The following is a 20645-nucleotide window of genomic DNA, read 5'->3' as shown; positions in this document are numbered from 1 at the left end:
TCTTACTAATATATTAAAGCAACACAAGTTGTTCACATGATATTATTCTAGGGTGTCCACCTAGATGACAACTAGATGCCATGTCATCACCTTCCAATTACTAATTACCAACTCACTTGATTCCTCTTATTTAATCCATATAGTTAAGAAACCCTAATCCACATTCAACTCTTTCATATATCTCTCTCCAACTTGTCGTCAATCAATTTCTCTCACGGAATTAGTAACTATTATCAAATTATAAAGATCATCTCCCGTTTCTTAGGTATCAAAACGTTTCTCACTATTATGAGATTTTCTTATTTTGATTTTTTATTTTCATTATCTGTTTCTTCGTAAATTTGGGTTTGTTCATTAAATTCCATTTCTTTAATCGATTTGTTGTTTATATAGTATTTATGGTTTATACAATAATTTTTTGTTCATTCAATCCCGTTTCTCTAATCATTTTTTTTATCATCTTCATCTATATTTTATTTATACATTATTAATTATTTTTTTTGTGTTTTGTCATAAAGGTTGTTTAAAACTGTTTGAATTTGATGATTCTTTCTACATAATAATTCAGGATCCTAAACTCCCAATTCTGGTAAGTATTATAATAATTCTATGAATTATAATATTTTAGGTAGGTTTTATATATTTTATTTTATAATAACTTTTGTAGGAACTTCTAAATGACTAGTGACAAGTTTAAAGATATGCCTCAAGCACTTCAAATTCAACATCATATAGTGTCGTCTTTTAATATTTTGTTAACAAAATACGATAAAAAAGTATGTTTTGCAAATGGATTGGTTGAATTACTTGCTGGATTGCGTATTCGTCGAAAACAATTGATTATTTTTAGTTTAAATGAACGTGATAACAAATGGTCAGTTAGAACTTCATCCAAGAGGGCTACTGCAAATAGTTTTCTCGTTGGCCTTGTGTTATACAATCATCAGAAAATAAATTGCAAATTTGTATATGTTAGCAATTATTTTTTTCTTTGTCTAATTATAATCATAATTATTCATTACAATTAAGTGGTGCTAAATTTAAGCATAATTATGCATATAATAGCATAATTATGATTTAATATTATTTAACACAAAAATTCATAACAAATTAACGTTAAAAATATCGTATTAAAATTTTTTCAATTTGAAAATACTTTCCAGATTTTAATAAAATTTCAGTTAAATAACAATTAATGGTTACATAATGTGATTTGAATTTGAATTTAAGATTATATTAAATATTTTAATTATGTTAAAATTCATGCTTAAAATAAAACCCCGATATTTTTACCGGTCCTTCAAATACTTTCCATATTTTTATTAAAATACCATTTCATCATTAGATAATAGTTATTTGAATTTGAATTCAATATTATATTAAAATCTTTTCGTTATGTCAAAATTTTCATTATAAATTTAAACCAATCGACTTCCATAATTTATGCATAAATAGAACCACGATATATTTAACTGGTCCTTAATTTAATAATTATTCAAATAATAGCATAATTATGATTTAATATTATTTAATACAAAAATACGATTCAAATTGAATTTAAAAATCTCGCATTAAAAGTTTTCCAATCTCAAATACTTCCCATATTTTTAATAAAATATCAATTGGATAACAATTATTGGTTACATAATGTGATTTGAATTTGAATTCAACATTTTATTAAATTCTCTAAATTTTGTCAAAATTAATATTTTTATTTTTAATTATTCAAAACTTAATACATATTTTAGTTAAGATTAATTTTCACAAATTATCACTATAAAAAACTATTATTATGACGATAACATATTACATACACGTTCTTAAAAATTCCAAATACTTCTATTTCATTGTTAATATTTAAATTTGAAATCAAGATTATATTAAAATATTATAATTATGCCAAAACTAATGCTTAAAATAAAACTCGTATCTTTTAAACTTTCTCCTTAATTTATGTATCTAACATTGAACATATAAAAAAGTTGCATTTATTCTCATTTCTAATTTTACAAACTTTTAACAAAAATAATGTCATAAGTAACTACTATATAAGTGATACATTAAACTTGCATTATTCACATACGTTGACCTTGCATTCTTACTATTTAGAAAGAATGATAAATTACCATCTTACCTATTAATATATTTATTACAAAGTTAGTTGAAAATGCTGGTTTACCATATATGGCCCGGTCAATACTTTTATAAACATTTACAAACGTATATTAATATTCCTTGTTAGTTATTTGGAGAGAATTCAACTCTATTTAATTTTATAATTATTTAATTACAGTAAATATATTTTTTTATAATTTAGTTCCAAAGATAATTCAATATGATTTCAACAATATAAAACATCACTAATTCTTTCATTTTCACACCGGTTTTCTGGATATTGTGGTGTTATGTTTAGTTATAGAAGTTAAAGATGATTTTTTAAAACTATAACGATGATGAAGTTTTTATTAATATGTCTTTTTGGATGTTGCAAAATATTTTGGGCATATAACACATGACTTCATTAAATGATGAAGTTTTATTAATATGTCTCTTTGGTTTCATATTTAAATTAGAAAGATATTTTAAGTTGTCATTTTACATTGTTTGTCTTTTTATGTTTTTTTTTCAATAAAAACAACAATGTGTACCTTATAATTAATTTAACATTATAAGTTATTAAAAATAACAAATTTACAATTCATTAAAATATATAGCATATACATATATATATAACATTTTTTATATTTTCCATCCGTGTATAACACGGGTAAATAACCTAGTTATAATATAAATCAATAGATCAAGGGAGAGAATGAAGAAACATACTCATTCTGGATCATTGATGGTGTTGATCCGCAATAATAGGTGGCGTTTAACATATACCCATGCAACTGTTGTTCAAATAATTTAAGTTTTTGGACTATTTGTATGTAAGTAATTGTCTTATTTACATATTAAAATAAATGCATGGGATTAGAGTTGACCTTATTACTGGCTTTATGCCCATTTTTCCATGGTCAAATCAAACAAAAATTATAATATTTATTTAATAAATCATTCATGCAAAACCCTAGACTATATTGTCTCAAGAAACCATAAAAAAACACACACATAACCATCTTCAATATGGAAATAAACCTTTGCCTACTTAATTTTTCAATAGAAACACATTTTCTATTATCACAAATCAACTATTGGAGTTAATAAAACATAGAAGGATAAAATATGTTAATTGCGCGGTAATATGATATTTATGTATCAAGTTATTAGCTTGCTTTATAGAAAATAGTATACTGGCTCGACCAGGGTGTCAATCGTGTCAGGTTAGCCATTTAATGAGTAAAATGTGCAACCCGGACCGACTCGTATTATTATTCATGTCAAAGATTTCAACTCTAACACGCACATACAAATTCAGGTCAACCTGAAAATAACCCGTTTATAAAAAAAAACTAATAGATTTAAAATAAAAGACAAAATGGATATAATTTAAAGTCGGTCATTATTTTTTTTTATAGAAATATTAAAAATCTTGAAATTCGATTGAAAGTTGTAACAATACTTATGTATATTTATAAAATGAAAAACGGAAAAAACAAAAGCAACAATATATAGAAGTTTTATACTTAAACGGGTTTGCGGGTCAACCTGTTTTTATGTGAGTCTACCTGGACCCGACCCATTTTTTAAACAGGTCGTGTTAGTCAACCCAAAACATTTTTTTTGTCCGGTTTGGATCGTGAAAAGAGTTGCCGCCACAAACTTCTATCAAATACTGTTAGATATTGCTAACGGTTACCTGGGTATTAAATTTCAGATAAAGCTTCTTTACAGATTTTTTTAAACTAATTTAGTCTGATATGTGAGGATTAAAACTATTATGTTTTTTTTTTCACTTCTCAAATAACAAGCATGCAAAATGTTAGTCCCATTTTAATTTAGTCTTTTATATTGTAAATATATGTTTTGGGCTTTTGTTATTAATGTTAAATGTACAGGCCCAAGAGAAATAATGTTGTAAAGCCCATTGAGCATTAGATGTGTTCTACTTCTCATGCATGCTAGCATGCCATGAGAAGCAGAGAGATGGTTTTTGATTAATAGAAAAACCTTTTGGCAAAAATACTATCTTCTCTCGGCTTTCTCTCTCTCTGAAAATAAACTCAAAATCCGAGACCTCTTGGTTGCTTAGTGTGATTTCCGCTAGCACTAAGTTAGGTTGATCCAAAGACGTTGTTAGATCCACCCGAACAGGGACCTACAATTGGTATCAGAGCTTCGGCTCACTAGTTGAGGGTTTTTGGATCACAACCTTGGGTTTTGATCTTGAGAAGAAGACAACAAGTGTTCAAGTGCTCTTGACAAGAAAAACTTCGAAAACAACAAAAACAAGAAAAATAGAAAAATACAAAAAGAATTGGGCAAAATCTTTATAAATATGTCTTAGAAAGTGATATTGGTAAAAATATCAAGTCTAGATCTAAGAAGTTTTGGGTTAAAAAGTGTTAAAGCTTGGGTTAAGGGTTCAAATAGTTGGTCAAAATAGATAAGGAACAATTTCGCTTCTTATGGCATAAAAGTTTGTGCAACAACCTTTGACTTAGTACGGATAAGTTTAGGTGAAAACAGACCCCGAGGAAGATTTCTCACAGAAAGTTAAAAACTGTTTCTCTTCGCTTAAGGGAATTTCGCTTCACTTAAGACTCTTTCGCTTCGCTTGGATCTGTTTCGCTTCGCTTGAAGCAGTGTGTGCGAAAAAGTTGACTGTTTTGAAGATTAAGTTTTTTTATGCTTGTAACTGATTAGACCATGGCTAGCACTGATTCAGAGCTGTTGAAGGGTTATTTATTGTTGGAAAACCAAGTAGGAACCCCTACAAAGCCTCCAAAATATATGACCTTAGACGATAACTTTGCAGATTTCAAATGGAGATTTATGAATTATATCTCTTTGACTGAGACTGATTTGTTGAGATGCTTTGAACAAGGTCCCCATGTTCCCGTGACTCGCACTGATGCTGGGGAACAATTTAAGGCTCCAGAAAACTATGATCAAGCAGACAGGGACCTGTTAGCACAAGATAAAAAGGCCCATCTCATATTAACTGTTTGTCTCTCAAACGAAATCTCTGAAACTCTTCGTGAACACACAAGTGCCAAGGGTCTGTGGGAAGCACTTGTTGAAAAGGTTGAGGGAAATGCAGAAATCAAGGAAAACAAAAAGGCCCTGTTAAAAGAAGAGTTCAATATGTTTAATCATCGTCAAGGTGAAGCTGTTTTGGAGTTGGTAAAGAGATTTGAGAAATTGATGGTAAGAATTAGGGCTGCAAATGTCAACATTGCAAATGCTGAAGTCAACCACAAGTTGATGAACTCTTTGCCATACAGCTGGAGTACCAATACTGTCACGATCAAGAGAATTACCAATCTAAACATGATGACAAACACTGACTTGATATCCACTATCAAGTCATTTGAAATGGATGAGCAGATGAGAATGAACAATCATCTCAGTTCACTGAATCAAGCTGGAGTGAGTACTGCCACCTCAATGCCAACTGCTTTTATAAGCAAAGCTCAACCGAATGTGTATCCCGTGACCACTCCCAAGTACTCCTCATGTGTTTCTTCACAACCAACAGCATTCATCTCAACAACAAATCAATCAGATTCTTTAAATACAAGCTCGTTCCAAAAGGCGGTCGACAGTGCAGTTGCCTAAGCCCTAAAAGCTCAAGGGATTTCATCATCTTCAAAACCTCAACCCAGCAAGCCTTCAAGTTTCTGTGAAGCATTACCTATGCTAAATGACTCCAACATCGCAATAGTTCATGCTTTTCTTTCAAGCCATGAGGAGTTGATGAAAGGAAATCTATTGCCACCTTAGTTTGAAGCTGGAGACTTGAGGGATATCAATCAGAAAGATCTTGAGAAGATGGATATCAAATATTAGATGGCAATGGCGGTACAAAGGGCTACTAACTTCATGAAAACATACGGGAAGGATAGCTTTAATGATTCAGATAGGAAAAGGATCGGGTTTGATAAATCAAAGCTGCGTTGCTACAACTGTGGTGAGATGGGTCATTTTTCCCAAGAATGCATGAATCCTTCAAAACTATTCGTGTGACCGAGGTAACAGAGGAGGAGAACGGCAAGGCTGCAGGAAAAAGGCATGAGATGCAGAAACCAAGCAGCTCATCACAAAGAATTGGAGGTCATCCACACAAGGGCAACTCAGGCTCAAACTCAAAAGCCCTTGTCTTCCAATCGGAGGTCCAAGTTGGTGTGGATTGGGATGATCAATTCCAAGAGCTGCAGAACCCACTTAACATGGCTGGTATGGCTATCACAAACAATGAAGCTTCCTCATTTGCTGCTGCAAGTTCTGATGCGTCACCATCAGACGAGGTAAAAAGAAATCTATGCACTGAAGCTTGCGTAAATAAAGTTACATATTATAGATATCTTCAGGACGAAGTTTTGAAAGAAAACACAAAACTTCGTCAACTAAATGCTGAATATGTAAAGGCTGACAAGATATATGTTGAAAAGATTAAAACACATCACGATGATGTTGCAAATCTTAAACTTAAATTCTTTCAAGGAGAGCACAATGTCATCTATTACAAAGACATTATAAATAAATTAAAAGATGAAATTGAAAAGTTGAAACTTGATCTTTCTGATAAACGAGAAAAAGAAAAACAAGTTGAAAGATTTGAGGCATCATCTGAAAAATTAGAAGATCTTATCAAAGCTCAGAGAAGTACTAAAGTTAAAACGGGACTAGGATGTGATTACTCAGCGCTGCCCCCACCATTGAATGATAATTACACTTGCCTACCCCATTTTAGCTATAATACTTCTCCTGATGAAGAGATGGCATATGGTATTGGTAAAATACCAAAACCAGTAAAATTCGTTTCAGCCGCCTCTCCATCAATAGCTCAAATTTCGTCATCTGATAATTCTAACGTCAACATGTCTTGTGTAGCACGTGATGTAAGTGGTGGAAAGGTTAACCGACATTGTAAATTAAAGGGAGAGTTAGAACCACAATCCTGTGTGGGTCTAACAAAAACCATTAACAATCCTGTTTGTAACAAAGTGTGTGAATCATTGATAGGAAGTTTAATGTCTAGATCAAATGGTGTATTTTGTGAATCATCAAGTGATAACAGTTGTATAAATGTTTGCAATGAAAGTGAATTTTCCTCTTCTGATTCAGAATGTGAAACTATATTTGATGAAACTGTCAAAATCAAGGTTAATGAACAGACTAGTCAAAGCTGCTCATCAACTGATAATAAAATTGAGAACTTAATAAAAGAGAAAGTTAGCCTTAAAAATGAAAAACCGAGCAATTCATGTAAATATGTGCCACCCAAGAAAACTTTATTTTCTCAAAATACAAATTATAACAATAGTTCTCAATTTTATGATCAGTGTGATAGTACCTTTTATTACTCTCGACAGAAACCTAGGCAATCAAATCATTTCACAACTCATCTTTCAAATGCTTTCAATTATAAGTCAGATAGAGGTCACCAACATGTTAACCAAACCACATCACTTCATCCTTCATATCTCAGCGAGCAAGATGTCTATAAATGGAACCAAAGAAAATGTTGCTTCATTTGAGGAAATCCGTCTCATCTTGCAAGACATTGCAAGAACTGGCACAAACAACAAAGAGACTTCAACAGTAAGTTTGGTCAGACATTTCCTGGGTATAATGCTCAAACCAAGACGAAGGCAATCCAGAAAACTTTTCAAAAACTGAGGAAATCATAATTCAAGTTCCTCGAGGGATTGTTCTTCAGATTCTGATTCACCAAAGGATTACATTTTCAGAAATCATAAAATTAAACTTGGTGATTTTGTGTTTAACCTTCCCGAGACAAGAGTGTCTCGGGAAACCCTCCACTGACTGGTTCTTCGTGTGTAGGGTCAGCCTGGACGGCCTGTCAACAGCATTTGGTACTTGGACAGTGGCTGCACCCGACACATGACAGGAGACGAATCGCTGTTGTTCGACATCAAACCATTCAACGGTGGTCACGTTTCCTTTGCCGGTGATATTGGAGGAGAGATAACGAAACAAGGGAAGGTCTCGAATGGCACATTGACATTTGATGAAGTCAATCTGGTGGAGCAGCTCAACCACAACCTGCTAAGCGTCTCTCAGATCTGTGATAAGAAATTTTCAACCCTATTTACTGAAAATGAATGTCTCATTCTGAAACCAGGTTTTAAAGTCCCTGAAGAATGGATTATGATGCGTACTCAGAGGCACAACGATGCCTACATTCTGGACATGAGAAGCAATTATTCCATGTGGTCTGCTTCTTGCTTGATGTCCAAGGCCTCGGAGAACGATTCATCTTTATGGCATCGACGGTTGGGTCACGTCAACTTTAATAACTTGAACAAATTGGTTAAAGGTGACCATGTGAGGGGTTTGCCAGTAAAATCCTCACTGTGCTGAAAAATGTTCATCTTGCTCTAAATGCAAACAGCACAAACTCCCTCATAGGCCTAAGCTTGTCAATTCCATCAATTCCACTCTTCAGTTGTTGCACATGGATCTTTTTGGTCCAATTCAACCAATGGCAATAGGTCGACAAGCCTATTGTCTGGTTATTACTGATGACTTTTCGCGTTTCAATTGGACATTTTTGTTAGGGCACAAGGACGAGATGTCACATTTTCTGCTCAGGTTTATTGTGTTGGTTGAGAATCAAACTGATAAGAAGGTGAAATGTATCAGAAGTGACAACGGCACAGAATTCTACAACAAGGTGGTGAATGAATTCTGTCAAAACAAGGGAATTGTTCATCAACTCAGCGCACCTTACACTCCCAAACAAAATGGGGGTGGCTGAGAGAAGAAACCGTACTTTGGTGGAAGCCGCTAGAACAATGCTCTCATATTCAAAACTACCATTGATTTTTTGGGGAGAAGCCATCAACGCTGCCTGCTTTACCAAAAATCATGTGTTGCTGAAAAAAAGGCTGAACAAAACTCCATATGAAGTCTTCTATGGATCGAAGCCAAGGGTAAATTTCTTCCGAACGTTTGGATGTCCCTGTACCATTCTCCAAACGAATGTTGGAACGACTTCCAAGTTTGCTGAAAAGGCGGATGAGTGCTACTTTGTCGGTTATTCTGCTGATAAAAGTGCTTACCGTGTGTATAACAAGAAATCAACAGTAATCTTGGAATCCTTCAACATTGATTGGCAAGAGTTAAACCCTACTGATGCACACAATGGTCCGGATTGAATGTCTGATTATGAAGGCTTGTTCAGGCAGTTTCGTGGAATGTATATGACACCCGCTGCACCAATAGGTTCACCTGTTGCTTCTCCACTTGTTCAACCAGATGATGATCAGCCTATCCTGATGCATGCTGTTTTGAAAGATCTTGGACGTGTTGACATAACTGCTACTCCACCCGTACTGAATGTACAACCAATGGCTAACCACCAAGTCCCGATTGGTGATGAGCAGCCCTCTGCCGAAACCACTGAAATGCAAGCTGTTGAAGACATGACTGATTCAGATTCTGACTCATACATGTCAGCAGACAACAACCAAAATGTTCAAGTTGATCAAACAGATCTGCCTCCTGCAGAACCAAGTGTGGTGGAATCTGTCCCCAACCTCCCTCAGAAGAAGGCAATCAAGGTCCTGCAATGGAGGCTGATGCATCATGTGGGCAAGTGGAACCCAGTCCGAATGAAACGTCTGATAACACCAACACAACTTCTATTCTAACTGTTGTTGTTCCATTCTATGACAACCTATGGGAAAGTCCCATTGCTGCAGAACATTTGGTTGAACCACAAGATGATGGAACTGATCCTCAACCAAATGTTTATGTCCCTGCGACCACTGTCATGCATCCCATAGAGAGCCTGTCCATTCAACTAGAGGCCACACCAGTCGAGCATGTCGACCAAATTCCACAGCTGCCTATTCATCGTCGACATCCGACTGAGAACATCATCGGAGATCCATCTGTTGGCATCCAAACACGCAGCACTTCCGGTAACATTAACAGATGTCTTTTTTCTTGTTTTATATCTCAGGTGGAACCCAAGGACTACAAAGTCGCACTAAAAGACAACTCCTGGGTAGAGGCCATGCAAGAAGAGCTGTTACAGTTTCATAAGCTGAATGTTTGGAGACTAGTAAAGAAGCCAGAAAATAAAAGGCCGATCGGAACGAAATGGGTGTTCCGAAATATAAAGGATGACAGGGGGGTGATCATCAGAAACAAAGCCCGGCTTGTTGTACAAGGTTTTTGGCAACGTGAAGGTCTTGATTATGATGAAGTCTATGCACCGGTGGCCAGACTAAAAGCAATTCACATCTTTCTGGCATACGCCTCGTATATGAACTTCAAAGTATATCAAATGGACGTGAAGATTACTTTCTTATATGGGAAAGTAAAAGAAGAGATCTACGTCAGTCAACCTCCAGGTTTTGAGGATCCATTTCATCTTAATTACGTTTACCACCTTGACAAAGCACTATATGGTCTTCACCAAGCACCTCGTGCTTGGTACGCCACACAGGCTGATCATTTGGTGAAAATGGTTACAAGAGAGGAATCATCGATCAAACTCTCTTTGTCAAGAAGGTCAACAGTGATTTGATTCTGGTTCAAGTTTATGTCGACGACATCATCTTCGGGTCCACGAATGATGATCTGTGCAAGGAGTTCTCTGAGATTATGCAACAGCGATTTGAGATGAGTTCCTTAGGGGAGATGACCTTCTTCCTGGGCTTACAAGTTGAGCAAAAGAAGGACGGGACTTTGATTCACCAAGAAAAGTACGTTCAAGACATTGTTAAGAAATTTGGTTTCAAGGACTCATCATCATTCATGACACCAATCGCAACATGACCTGTTCTAGCTCCTGATCCATCGGGAAAACCAGTCGATCAACACCTTTACAAGTCAATGATTGGTTCCCTGATGTATCTCACTGCAAGCAGACCAGACATCATGTTCCCTGTTTGTCAGTGTGCCAGATATCAGTCAGACCCGAGAGAATCCCACATGACGGCTGTCAAGCATATTTTCAGATACTTGAAGGGTAGACCACGTTTGGGTCTTTGGTATCCAAAGGAATCTCCCCTGGAACTTCATGCTTACACCGACAGTGATTATGGGGGATGCAACTTGGACAGAAAGTCTACATCTGGCGGATGTCAATTCCTGGGAGATAGGTTGATCTCATGGCAGTGCAAGAAACAAGTAACTGTGTCCACCTCCACAGCAGAAGCCGAGTACATTGCTGCATCTAGCAACTGCTCTCAAGTGATATGGATCCAGCATCAGCTGCTGGATTACGGTTTGAATTTCTATGGATCAACGATCAAATGTGATAATGAAGCGGTTGTTGCTATTGTCAAAAAACCTGTCCAGCACTCAAAGACTATGCACATTGACATCCGGATACATTTTATTCGTGATTGTTATGATCGTAAGCTTGTAGACATAAAACGGGTCTATACTGATTTTAACTTTGCAGATCTCTTTACAAAAGCCTTCAGTCGTGCCCGATTTTTGTTTCTCGTTGAGTCATTGGGCATGATTTCTTTTGAGTAAATCTTATCTTTTAGGTTTTAAAACTGTAAATATTTTTCAAATATGTCACAATTTTAGAGGGAGAAAATGAGTTAACTTTAACTCACCAAAAAGATTTTAAATTTACTTTTAGAAAAACAAAAATCAAGTCACTTGACTGGTAAAAAAAAAGATTTTATTTTAATCCTATTTAAGAGAAACTTAAGAAAATTCAAAAAGTGGTGTCCCGCTTAGAGGGAGCTCCTTCATAGAAGGAGTTGGTTATTTTTAAAATTTTCAATTAAGAATTAGATCCGACCTTATGGAAAATGATAGTACATTGGTTTGTAATGATTCTAGCGCGTTAAAAGAATAGAAAATAAGGCTACAAGGTCATTCATAAATGTGTAGGTAGGCTTGACAAACAAGTAAGTTTTGGATGATATAAACCAAAATTCCTGCCGGTACTAGTGGATATACGACTATGAAGCGGTTGCATGATTCCATAAAGTCATATTCATGAAGGCAAAAATGTAACTATACATGTCATACCCAAGCCTCTCTTTACCTAATCACAGTCGTCTTATGAAAGTAAGTGTCAGTTTTATTTTCTGTTGAGTCAAGTAAAGCGTCAAGAAAAGCAAGAAAAAGAAAAACAAAAGAGTCAGAAAAGAAAAAGAAAAATCAAGAAAAAGAGTCAGAAAAGGTGTCAGTCCTAGGAATTTTAACTTCTGCCTTATTTCTTCATTTATTTCGACTCAAGCCTTGGACTTTCTACGTTTGTAGTCATACAAGATATGATTGTTAAGGCCCTGAGTCTTCTGCTTTGTTTTATTTTGTTTCTTTTGATCAAGCCTTGGACTTTCTCTGAGCGATAATATGGTATTATCCGACCTGATAGTTATGGCCTGAACTTCTGCTTTATTTTAATCTTTCTAGATCGAGTCAAGTGTACAATGTACAAATTGTCAAGTATGTTAATAAGAGTACTGTGATAAACTAAGAAAGGTTTAAGTCAAGTTGAGGTGATATGTCAACACAAAGTAAGCCCGAGATATGATAGAATCAGTAACATGTCTGATTAAGTGGGGACCACATAAGCACCATGCCTAATTGCATTTTAAACGTATCACTTTGGCATCAAAACACTTATCAAGATAAAAAGGAGAACAATATCTACAGTCAATGATGAACTTGTGTCACAATAATTTCAAAATGGAAACGCAATCTAGGGCTTTGCAAATCAATATGATTCCATATTGTGATCGTTCTTTGTAAATTAACCAAAGAAAAAAACTATGAAAATTAATCTAATATTATTGTTTTTAACTTTAAAATGTCTTAAATTTTTTACTTTATTTGTATTTTCTAAAATATTAAGTGTCTGCATAGTTAAATATCTTAAACTTTATTTTTATTTATTTTTATTTTATCTTATCTTTAACTTTAAATTTTCATTTTATTTTCATTTTAGTTCGGTGTCTTCTTTTATTACGTTTTATTTTGACAAAAGAGATCGTTCGTGCAAATGTTAACATTTATGAACCAACAAAAGAAAATATTATAAACAATCAAGTGTGTGGATTCGGTGGGTAAATGTTTTTCGGGTTTGAAAATGCTAATTATTTTAAAGACCGAGGACTGGGAGTGTATTTTCGGTGAATACTCACGATGTTTTGACCTTATCGCGAGATAGGCTGACCCTATATATAAGGGAAACCTAAAATATCTTTCACTATTCACCAAACACTTTTAGCTTTTACTCTCTTCTCTCTCACATCTTCAAACTCTCAAACCCTAATCTTCTTCTACTTTTCAAAGAATCCGGCCCTCATAATCACAAACATGCCGTTGAATCCTGAGTATCCACCCTCGGTATAACATCAGAACATCATAAATCATTTCATCTTCATGTTTCTGGGTTCTCATGGATCGAGATGACGGTTCATATGAGCCGTCGGCTAGATCCATGACTGATCTTTGTTTGAGATTGATTAATATGTTGTGTATAATTTGTTGTTGGACTTATTGATCTTGATTATCATCATTAATTATTAGAATTAGAGTTGTTTGTGCAAAGTTTGTAGATTTAAGTTTTTGTTCAAATGTTCTAAGGACAAATTGACCAAGTAAACAAAGGAGATTCAAGCTCAAACTTTCCAGAAACTTGATTCGCATCTAGGCGACCATGAGAAAAGAAAAGGGATGATCAAAAAGGGCTAAGTATAGGTCTTCGCATGAAAAGGTCTTTTGCTTCGCTTGACCTCATGCGAAGCGAAACATCTTTTTATTTCGCTTCGCTTGACCTCATGCTAAGCGAAACATCTTTCTGTTTTGCTTTGCTTGACCTCATGCGAAGCGAAACATCCTTCTGTCTCTCTTCGCTTGCCCTCATGCGAAGCGAAACATCTTTCTGTTTCGCTTCGCTTGACCTCATGCGAAGCGAAACAGAGTCTCATGCGAAGAACCCACACTTAGCAAAATTTTCAGAATCTCAAACCTAATGCTACTGAAATGTTTTTGAACAAATAAACTGTTTGGTCTATTGGACCGTTTTGGACTTGATCTTTGAACATTTTGGACTAACCAACTTTTAAATTGACTACAATTTAACTTATTAACTTATTAAATCTAAAATGTACATAATGATAGTATTAAATCTAATAATCTAATATGTAGATACTTAATGCTTATGTATATATCTTGTTTGGTTAGTTTATGTCTTAATGATGACTCTCATGATCTCTTGGTTTTTTAACTTCAGGGGCATAACAACTTTTGTGCTCTTGGGTTGCCTAAGGCAAAGGCAGATAAAGTGTTCACGTCCATGGTCAAGGGGCTAAAGCAATCACCCTTTACATATGCTATTACAGCCAATCCAGCCGTGTATTACAAGTGGATTTTGGATTTCTGGGCATTTGCAAAGATAGCTGATGATTCTCTGTCCTTCACAACAACGGTAGCAAGACAGGAATTGACCATCACAGAAGCAGATATCCGAAGAGTGTTGAAGATAAAGGATGAGCCAGAGTACAAGTATGAAAGAGGAAACATGAAGAAGCTGGCTGATTTTGTCACATAGATGGGATATGACACAGAATGGAAAAGTTTGGAGAAGAGTCATTTGTCACCATACTGGAAATTCCTATTCCACATCATTACTCACTGTTTTTACGATATTCGTGGAGGGTTTGACAGCATGAGCTCTGACTGGGTGCGTGTTATGTCTGCATTGACTACCAATGAGAAGTTCAACTATTCTCGAAGGATATTTCTGTGTATGTTGGGAAATATAAAGAGCGGGGCTACATGGCTTATGTACCCTAGATTTGTGCAGCTTCTGTTAGATGATATGTTACCAAATGTTCAAAGGCCGGGGTTCAAGAAAGCAAAGGACAAGAAGTCACACCCTGAGCCATATCATGTGAACGAGATCAAGATGTCAGTGTTTGGTGTGTTGTTGAGCACCAAGGGCAGAGGTCATCAGTATACGGGACCACGACCTGGGCCTAAGTTTGGTTTATTTGAAGAGACAGAGCCTGCTGGGGAAGAGGCGTCTGGTGAAGGTGAAGGTGATGAAGAACATGAAATTGAAGGTGAACAAGATTCATCAGATGAGCCGGCCGAGGATCGAACAAAGGCCAAGCATGATTTGAAGAGGAAAGTGGCTGAAAAGGGCAAATTGATAGAACTTGAGGAGGAGGAAGAAGACCAGCTGCCCCTGAAGCGCTTGAGGAGACTTGGAGACTCCCATATGTCAACCAAGTCTCATGACAAGTTTCCCTCACAAAACAAACCGTCCGACCAACCAAAAATCACCAAAGAAGCCCTGGCCCAAGCCCTCAAAACACTAGACGTAACCAAGATACAAATCCGTTCCTACAAGCCACCTAAAACCAGAAAGAAAACCAAAGCAAAGAAAACCAAGACCCTACTTCATGACTCACCAAAATCTTCACCTCAACCCTCACAAACAGACCAACCAATTTCAACATTCCTACCTCAAATACCTTCCTTACCACACTCACCACAACAACAACAAACCCAACCCGATCCTTCTCAAGCCTCAACACCACCTACCCAACCAACCTCATCCATATTCACCTCATCGGTTTTCAGCTCACCAATACAAACAACAAGCCTATGGAGCAAAACCGTTATAACTTCCCCAACCCAAACCGTCACACCGTCTACAACGCAACCAACTCCACCCACCACCATAACTTCACCAATCCTTACCCAAGCCATAACCTAACCCTTGCCAACAACCTCACCACCCGTAACAACCACCACCCCACCATCCACCATTATCTCACCCAAACCCATCTCCCGAGGGAAGTCTTCGACACCTCCAGTGTACGCCGATCCTATCCTCGATAGGATCGTTGCACTGGAGGAATCAAACGCAAAAAGGGCGGAAAGAGAAATAGTGCTCCTCAAGTTCATTAAGGAAATGAAGCAGAAAGCGTTGGAGGATGAGGCAGAAAAGGCGGCTCTGACGAATAGGATAAGGGTGTTGGAAGAACAGAAGGAGGCAAGTGACGCTCTTGCCGAAAATCAAAGATTGTTGACAAACACCTTCCACACCCGAATCCAGAATCTACAAGCGTTGATGAATCATGAGGCCTCTGAGAACGCTAATCTGAGAGCAGATCACACTAGACTTGGAGATAGACTGGCTACACTTGAAAGAGACTTACCAAGTGCGAATGCTCTCAGATCAAGTGTAAACAAGAAGATTGAAGATGCTACGAGAAGGTGGGATGTTGAAAAGGAAGCTACGAACTCAAGAGTTGCTAATTTAGAAAATCAACTTGCTTCCTCCACCTCTCTCGATACGCTCAGAGAAGAAATGAAAGCCATAAAAGAAAAGATCACGGAACAAGACCGTCTGAATGAGCTATAGCTCAAGACTAATGAAGATATGGTGAGCAAGTATCAGGCGGCCTAGGCCTCATGGGCATTCAAGAAGACGAATTTCATGGTCTGGAGGATAGGATTGACGCTGTTTTTGGAACTTGGAGAAGGTCTGGTGAGACTTCTCAAGTCGGTGGTTCACAACCTGCCGCAGGTCCTTCTATGGTCGTGCGAGGAGTTCAGGCTGTTGTGTCTGAAGGAGAGGCGACTGTTGGTCGGTTAGTACAATAGGGCGGCCAATCTAGCGGTGTTGGTGGTGGTTATGATGGTGATGATGATGGTGATGAAGATGATGATGGTGATGAAGGAAATGATGCTGATGAAGAATATGACGACGATGATGAGGTTCATGACAGTTTTGATGATGATGACAATGATAGTGATGAAGGTGGAGCAGGTGGAGACAGAGGGGCCGGGGTAGCAGGAAGTGGAGGTGGAGATAACACTCAAACACCTCCACCAGCTCAACATGATGTTCAAGACCCTGCTGCTCGCGACTCTGCTGGCAAAGTCAGGGAACACGACACTCAGATCACTAACTTTGCAGGTGCCATGGATGATTTTATCAAAACAGGAAAGAACTTAGAGCAACTTATTGATCAAAATACGGAGGGGAGGGTTGAAGACGATTACATAAATTACTCACCAAATCCAGATACTCCTCCTGCTCAAGTTCAGACTACAGAGACTCCTGCTACTAATCCTGTCTCCACTCCAACAGATGACTTGACACAGGAACCACTAAAGAGAAAGAGAAAGAATCACATAGTGTCAAGTAGTGCATGCGCCCGCGATCTCATCTATCCTTACCACGATGATTCTCTGATCGTATATGCAAAGTACAACAAGGAAAACGCATGTTGGGCGATCAGGCGATACAGTGGTGATCTGATATATCTCAACCATCATGAGCTGAAGTCACTACCAGAGCTTGACCTCAATTATCTTCGAAAGGCTCTAGGTCATGGTGCGGTTGGGAGCACTCTGGACAGTTGGATTCCAGATTATCTACATCGATAGTCGAAGGTCGATTACAAGAAGTTTGAGCCAAATAAGGGTCGAAAGTACAAGAGCCCAAGAGAAATTGACCCAGCCACCGGAGAGCCACGAACCATGTGGGGATACAAGGCACCAAAGAATTGTCATATCATTTACCATGGAGAGCCGTCACAACAGGGGAGGGCACCGAAGAATTGTCATATCATTTATTCCCAACATCCTCCGAGACTTTACAGGTTGGGAATTTGACAACACAACAGGGGAGGCCGTCATACGTTGCAAAGATCTGCCAGAGATTCGCGTATTTGACGAGCATGAGCTGATGGGATTGCATATAGAAGATATCAAGAAGCTCTACAATTCACCCCTGGGAACCGTCGAGGACATCGGTCGTCAGAACACAGACCGGATAGTGGAAGCATTCAACAAATTTGTTAAAAGAGTTGTTGAACTTCCACTACCCGAGGACGGCTGGCTGGATTACGACACTGACGGGTTCCAATACTAAAGACTAGAGGGAGATTGTTAGTCCCATTTTGATTTAGTCTTTTGTATTGTAAATATATGTTTTGGGCTTTGGTTGTTAGTGTTAAATGTATAGGCCTAAGGGAAATAATGTTGTAAAGCCTATTGGGCATTAGATGTGTTCTACTTTTCATGCATGCTTCCCTATAAATAGGAAGCATGCCATGAGAAGCAGAGAGATGGTTTTTGATTAATAGAAAAACCTTTTGGCAAAAATACTATATTCTCTCGGCTCTCTCTCTCTCTCTGAAAATAAACTCAAGATCCGAGACCTCTTGGTTGCTTAGTGTGATTTCCGCTAGCACTAAGTTAGGTTGATCCAAAGACGTTGTTAGATTCACCTGAATAGGGACCTACACAAAAAAGTTACACTTTTTTGAAACATTAAGAATAAGAGACCAAGACTTTTGAGTACAATTACATAATACTGCATCTCTTGGCAAATCCTTTTACACGTTGCTTATTGAGTGACAGAGTGTGCATGATTTTGAACTATGGTATGAAAACTTGATTAAACAAATGACGTTTTATATTCCATGAAGCTCACGACTTCTTTAAAAATTGAAAGACAACACCAAATTCTTTTTGAGAGTTTGACTAGATGAAGTTGACTTTTATAATTCAGAAAGATAACAAAATCATCAGTTTTAAAAATTGTGTTTTAGTCCATGAGTATTTAGGAGTTGGTAGAAAAGTTGTTATATAATTTGGATGTTGAACTAGAAATTGAAAGTTGTGTTCATACTATATAGTCATAATAGGGAAAATTGCAAAAATATCCATATTAACCGAAAACTCATCAAATTACACAAACTCTTATTTAAAAACTCCTAGGGGAGCAAAATGGACAAATCGTTTTCACCATTTTAGCACTACCTAGACCTAAGCACCATACCGTTCAAGAACAAAACAAAACAAAAAAAAGACCTAAGAACAAAATAGAATCGCACAATATTAATGTGCTCGGCGATATTGGAACAAACCAATTGAAGAAACACCTTTGCATTTTTGGTACATAATAAAAACCAGTATGATCTAACGGTATAACACCATTGGATCCGACTGTGTAATTAATCAACGAACAGGTGACAATTTTTAAGTGCTTTAAAACATTAGCTATCGTATGACGATATTGTACAATCACATGCGCCAATATATAAGGGGACATTTAAAAAGGGATATGTTATTGGTACACCCTTTGGTTATCCACACACCCTACATACGATCGTATAGTGACTATACGATCGTATGGAACCCACTTGAAAGGGGGGTGTATAAGTCAAAGGGTGTGTGAATAACCATAGCCTTTAAAAAAATAAAAGGGGACGAAATGTAGGATTCCTTTGGTGATGTGAACATTTTGAAAAATTTTCCATTATAAGTCAACCACATTACCATACCTTGATTATAAGTAAAATATAAGATTTTGTTCATTTTCATTGCCATTTGGGTTCATCGCCATTCACCCGTATCCACGTCCATAATGAAATATGAATGGGGAATATGATTTATAGGATTTGTAATAAGTGAACGAACTTTATGGATAAATATGGATATTAGTTAAATTATATCGACCGTCATGGGATTCCATTAAAAATGCTCCAATATACTAGCTATTTAGCATCTTGACTTTTTTAGGCAATCCGCAAGCATATATATTTAAGACGGGTAGAGTATTAGATGATATAGTCGGATTGCCCAAAATATACATAATGGTTAACCTAAACCATACTTGTAAATATGTTCTGATTTATTCTTTCTTTTTCTTTGTATAATAGAATTGTCTACTATTTAATTAATACTAATTTTTGGTTTTGCATTTTCAATTTTCTTAGATAATAAAATTTCATAAACACTGAAACAAAAGTATTTGTAGTCTCAGTGGTGGTAATGTTTTAAAAACCGGTATGTATCGGTCGGTTGAACCGGTTATACCGAATTTCATAAGGCAACCGGTATTTAGAGCCCGTTATTTTTGGACGGTTTGTTATAATATTGTACCGTCGGTTTTTTTAAAAATACCGGTTTAAACTGGCAAACCGGTTTTAAATCAAAGAGATTTTTGATATTTTTTACGGCCCATATTTTAAAAAAATGATTTTTAACATAGCGGATAAAATTGAAACGATTAAACTCGGTAAACAACGATTCGTTAATCAATCAATTTTGTATCATGCAAAGCCAATGTTGGTTTATTTACATTATTTGTAATTGACTAATTTCGTATACAAAGTGCAAACTTTTTATTTGGCTCGACCATTGTTCATGTGTGATATTTGGTTCAAGTGTGATGTTTATTAATATACTTTTGGGTTATTTTTTGAGTTGAAATTGTATTTATATGAAATTAAAGGTAAATTATTCAACCCGATTGAACCTCCTGGTTCAACCGGTTGCACCAATTTTAAATTAAATCCGGTATGAGTAAAATACCGGTTTTTAAAACATTGCACAATGAGAAGTTTTTAACAAATTAACGTGTATATCCGATGCTCGACGTATAGAGAGTAAACAGCTATCAGACCGCGTGTAGACACGGCAATACAATCATGTATGTTTTAGTGTTTGTGACAACTTACACATCTCAAACCCATCCCAAACCCATCCCAAACCCTAGCTTC

This window comes from Bidens hawaiensis, unplaced genomic scaffold (assembly GCF_021521415.1).
Source record: "Bidens hawaiensis isolate Kalapana, Puna unplaced genomic scaffold, B.hawaiensis_p1.1 tig00013648_1, whole genome shotgun sequence".
NCBI lineage: Eukaryota > Viridiplantae > Streptophyta > Magnoliopsida > Asterales > Asteraceae > Bidens > Bidens hawaiensis.
Note: the sequence above shows the minus strand (reverse complement) of the source record.